This window comes from Zea mays, chromosome 2 (assembly GCF_902167145.1).
Source record: "Zea mays cultivar B73 chromosome 2, Zm-B73-REFERENCE-NAM-5.0, whole genome shotgun sequence".
NCBI classification, from domain to species: domain Eukaryota; kingdom Viridiplantae; phylum Streptophyta; class Magnoliopsida; order Poales; family Poaceae; genus Zea; species Zea mays.
Window position 1 is genome coordinate 228,496,611 of NC_050097.1, and position 5,454 is coordinate 228,502,064.

The 5,454-nt window shown below is 41.3% G+C and overlaps 1 long non-coding RNA gene across 1 annotated transcript; it reads left to right on the plus strand.

Annotated features, from left to right (window-relative positions):
• The first annotated feature begins 2,010 nt into the window (after positions 1–2,010).
• On the plus strand, positions 2,011–4,387 carry LOC103648008 (uncharacterized). Its single transcript, XR_002267742.1, has 3 exons — positions 2,011–2,089; positions 3,919–4,258; positions 4,361–4,387. It is a non-coding gene; the product is annotated as an uncharacterized lncRNA (long non-coding RNA).
• Positions 4,388–5,454: the final 1,067 nt, after the last annotated feature.

Consider the following 5,454-nt stretch of genomic DNA (forward strand, 5'->3'; position numbering starts at 1 on the left):
CAGACACACCATATCTAGCTTTTAACATCAACAGCTTTAGCACAGACCGGAGCGTCGTGAACTCTTTGGTACAACCCTTAGACTCGTCGTACAAAGGCTCTTCTGCTGCCTTCTTCAGGGACTCCATACCTTTCATTAAGAACATCGATTGATCTGTATGACGACGCAACATTGCCTCTAGCAACTCTGCATCTTCCTCATCCATAACACTTGGCAGAACATGAGGTCTATCATGTTCATTTCCTCCAGCGTAACCATGATCAGTAACATTTTGCACTACATGTTCGCTCTGTGGAAGAGGTTGGTGTGTCTCGTGAACGAACTGAAATCTGTCGTCGATGTTCTCAGGGTTTCCAGTCGTATAAGGCGAAGAGCTACCCTCTCCATGCTTTGTCCAAATTGTGTAATCCTTCATAAATCCTCGGCATACCAGATGAGATATGATTTGTTCTGTGTCATTAAATACAGCAGCATTTTTCCAGTCCATGCATGGACAATATATGTGTTTTGTCTTTGTTCTCCAAGCATGGTTCGTAGCGACATCAATAAACCTATGGACCTCGGATATGTATGATGGATCTAGCCTTGATAAGTTATACATCCAGGATGTCCTCTCCATCACCACCTGTAAAAAAGTAACATAAACACACAAGAACCAACCTTTCTTAGCAACCTTCTTCCAAAAAATAAAGATAAAAACCTCCCCCCTTGTATTTTGTGAAATCTGGCCCTCCAATGGAAGTTGGGCTACAAGCTATAGTTCTTGTCGGGAAGGATGAAGGGGTGAAACCCTATATCCAAAATGTGGCTAAATTTAAGGAAAATGAACAAAAATTGGCAAGAGGAACATAAAACCAAACTTTCCTAGCCATACTCTTCTCTCTAACACATGGTGAAGGCCTAGTTCCAAAATTGAGCAAAGATGAACAATAATTGGCAATTAAAACATAATTAAACCAACCTTTCATAGCAACTAATAAAAACAATCTTAATTACCAAACCTATCTTCTTCTCTCTCCACACAACACATGAACCATTCATTAAACAACTTAATATGTCATGGATAAACTGATTTGAGAACTAAACATGAAAAAGGAGAGAGGATAGACAAAATCTAACCATATTAAACAACTTTATTTGAGGGAATAGAGAAAATAACCTAGCTATACACTTTCTCTCAAATGGTGAAACCCTAGATCCAAAATGTGGCTAAAATTGAGCAAAAATGAATAAAAATTGACATTAGCAACATAAACCAACCTTTCTTAGCAATCTTCCAAAAAATGAAGATCAAAACCTCTCCCCATGTATTTTGTGAAATCTGGACCTCCAAAATCGCCTCCAATGGAAGTTGGCTGCGAGCATACAGTTCACTGTCGGGGGAAGAAGAGGGGTATTTATAACAGACAGTTCACTGGCGGTTGGCTTTAAAAACCGCCAGTGGAAATTGATTTCCACTGGCGGTTATCTTAACACAACCGCCAGTGGAAATAGGATGTTTCCACTGGCGGTTAAGTTAAGATAACCGCCAGTGGAAATCAATTTTCACTGGCGGTTGGTGTTACACAACCGCCAGTGGAAACATCCCATTTCCACTGGCGGTTGTGTTAAGATAACCGCCAGTGGAAATAGGTTTCCACTGGCGGTTTTTAAAGCCGGACCCACCTGTTTCTTTCACTGACGTTTGATAACGGAAACCGCCAGTGAAAAGTTGAACGTGCCGCAGGCTTTGAGCTCTTTTCTACTACACTACGTTTGGATGTTAGAATTGGGAGCTGGAATCAGGAAACAGAATTTGTCAGAGCCAATACCAGCGTTTGGACATAGTCAGAATTGGCTCCACGGAATCATGAGTGAATACTGCACGGTATTCGCTTCCGCCTACGCGCACGCGCCCACAATTCCGAGCTCGCTCGCTTTGTTTTCGCAAGAATTGAGTCGTACGCCTCCCTAATAAGTGCTTTGCGTACCCCTTCGACGCGCGGGAGAAAGGTCCAGGCTGCGGGAAAAATCCAGAGCGGCACGCGGGAGGCGACTTCTCCTAGGCCGCGTCTCCCGCGACTTCTCCTAGGCCACGCGACGCTAGCAGGTACCTCACTCCCTCTCAGCTTCCTCTCCGGCCGCCATTCGCGTGCTTCCCCTCCGACCTCTATTCCTTAGCCCTCCAACCACCACTCACGGCTTCCCCTCCCATTCGTGACTGGTGATTTCCCCGCCAGGAAGCTGAGGTGGAGGGAACGAGATGGGGTTCATCGGTGACACCCTGGAGTAGATCTGCTCCATGCACTAGATTTGCATTGTGTGTTAACAATCAAACAATATTGTGCCTCGTAGTTGAATCATGTCAGAACAAGCACTAGATTTGCATTCATACGTAACTCAAGAAAATGAAAGAAGGAAGAGAAGAAGGCTTGCGTTGGCAGAAATTTATTTCAAAACCATTGTTGCTACGCTAGCATACATGCATACCGGGAGGAGACCAAGGGAGCTACACTGTTTTAGTAATGATGAGCATCGCCATATACTTAGAAGATATTTACTCAAAGAATTATATGATGCATCCGAGGTAACATGCTATGATGAGTTGCGTCTAACTAAAAGGAATTTCCATGACTTGTGCGCCATGTTACGTGAGAAGTGTGGCCTTTGTGATAGTGTGCACAGTAAAGTTGAAGAAAGGGTTGCAATGTTCTTGCTTATTGTTGGCCATGGTCTGAAAATGAGGCTGCTTCGTGGAACTTACAAGCGGTCTCTAGAGACTATTAGTAGGTTCTTTGCTGATGTATTGACAGCTATTCTATCTCTATCTAAAGAGTTCATCAAGCTTCCTGATTCTTCGGTTCAGCCCCCCGAAGATTATAAATGGAAGTGGTTTGATAATACTCTTGGGGCACTAGATGGTTGCCATGTCGATGTGTGTGTTAACATACCTGACCAAGGAAGGTACATAAATAGAAAGGAGCAAATCACAACTAACATGTTAGGTGTGTGTGATTGGAATATGAAATTTTTATATGTGCTGCCTGGTTGGGAGGGTTCAGCTTCTGACTCAAGAGTTTTACGTGATGCAATGAGAATTGGTCGTCAAGATGCTTTTGTTGTACCAAAGGGTACGACTCTTTTTTCTAGAATTTTTTCTTCTTGTTTTTTGTTTGTCTTAGCTAATGATTTGCCTTAATATTAGGCAAATATTATTTAGTTGATGCTGGATATACAAATGGTCCTGGTTTTCTAGCTCCGTATAGATCAACCCGCTATCATTTGAATGAGTGGGCTACAAGTCAACAGCAGCCCCAAACTCCAAAAGAGCTATTTAACTTGCGTCATGCTCGTGCTAGAAATGTGGTAGAGAGAACCTTTGGCTTGTGGAAGAAAAAATGGGCTATTTTGCGTGAACAAAGTTTCTTTGACATAAAGGACCAGGTATAAAATACTCATATGATGTGTCTTTACTAGTTTAATTCAGAACTTACCTAGTTTAATTTGACATCATATTAATCTTTGCACAGATTCGCATTATTAATGCCTGTTGTGTCTTACACAACTTCGCAAGAGATAGGCAACATGAGATGGATGATCTATTATTGCAAGAAGTGGACAGTGAGATAGCTGCTTTGCCAACCGAGGTGATAGATGATGCTAACTTGATAAGAACAGTCCAAGTCGCTACTGAATGGAACATCTTTAGAGACCATCTAGCTAATGATATGTTTGCTGACTACCAAGCTTCTTAGTTGGGGTCTTTTGCGTAATACCTTGTTGTCCCTAACTTTTGTGGTCATAAGATGCAACCTGCTGCCCCTTCTTTTGTACATGCATCAGATATTAGGGGTTGGAATTGATATATAATATTATCTACCTTTTTATATATTCATGCATCACATCAATCTCATTCTACAATTTATCTCGTTATTTTAGCGCCATGGCTGAACTGAAAGCAAAGAGGGGTAGTCGTACTTACCTCACATGGACAGATGCGATGGATCTAGCTCTTTTGGAAGTTCTTGTGGAGCATCACAATAATGGAGACCGTGGTCAAAATGGTTGGAAGCCACATGTCTACAATGCTGCCATAAGAAATGTGAAGGATAAGTGCAATGTGGATATCACAAAGGATAATATTTCGGCAAGGTGCAAGACCTTTGATAAGCACTATGAAATCATTAGCAAGATACTATCGCAGAGTGGCTTTGGGTGGGATTGGGAGAACAATAGACTTTCTATGGACAGCGAAGATGTTTGGTTTAGATATGTGGAGGTATGTGTACATATGTCTCTCTTTTTTATACCTTCTATTTTGTCTTTACATGATAACATTTTTTTATTTTTGTAGTTGTGTGATTATTTGTCCATTGTACAGGCTAACAAAGGAGCAGCATGCTACAAGTGGTGAAGAACTGGGATGCAATCTGCACTATATACTCCAAAGACCATGCCAATGGTGAAGGTGCCAAGACAGGGACTGAAAGTGGTCAAGATGTGGTGAATGACAGTCCTACAAATGCCAATGAAAACTCTCCGGTGTTAGCTCCAAAGAAGCAGCGAACTGGTGATGCAATTATGGGTGTACTTACTGATATGAAAGCTTCATTTCAGGAGGCTATGCAGTCCAATGCACCTTTAGAATTGCCAAAGAAGACGGCTCCGTCTAAGATCCTTGCAGCGCTTCAAGAAATTCCTGATTTACCTCGTGAAGACATGCTACGATCTTATGGTATGCTGCTAAGCCGTGATGATCGCATATTTGAAGCTCTTATGGAGCTCCCAATGGAAATGAGGAAAGATTGGCTGCTGTTTGAGAATGAGAGGAAGTGAAGTATGTGGAGACAACATAGTCTTTTGCTACTCCAGGATGCTAGTTAAAACTTGTTCTCCTAGTTAGTTAGTGGAGAAAGACTTTGCTTTTGCTACAATGTAGTAGTTAAGAACTTGTTAAAATATTAACTAGTTATCGTCATGTTGTATTGTCACAGGTATTGTAGTATTTATTTGTGATCTGAGTGATCTGAATGTTCACTTGCTTTCTCCTCCATGCTATAAGATATTAGTTGCTGTAGATATTTATTTTTAGAATATTGTTGTTGGCAAGAACTATTTTAAAAATATTAGCTGCTGTTGTCATGGTAATTCCCAAATAACATGTCATGTACAATCATTTTTGTGCTGCTCACTGTCAATCGGAAGATTTTTTTCTCACTGTGTTTTGTACATTTCAATCAACTGCACACCCAAACAAGAATTGGAATTGGACGCTACATTATGATTCCAACTGCCGTTACATGCTCATCCAAACACCAACAATGGAATTGCAGACCATTTCCATTTCCCCTCAGCTTTGGAATTCCTCCACCATTTCAATTCCTGCACCTGAATACTTACATCCAAACAGAGCACTAGTGTAATCAAGCATCCATACCAAATATCGAACCTCAAACCATTCTTCAAAAGTTGTCA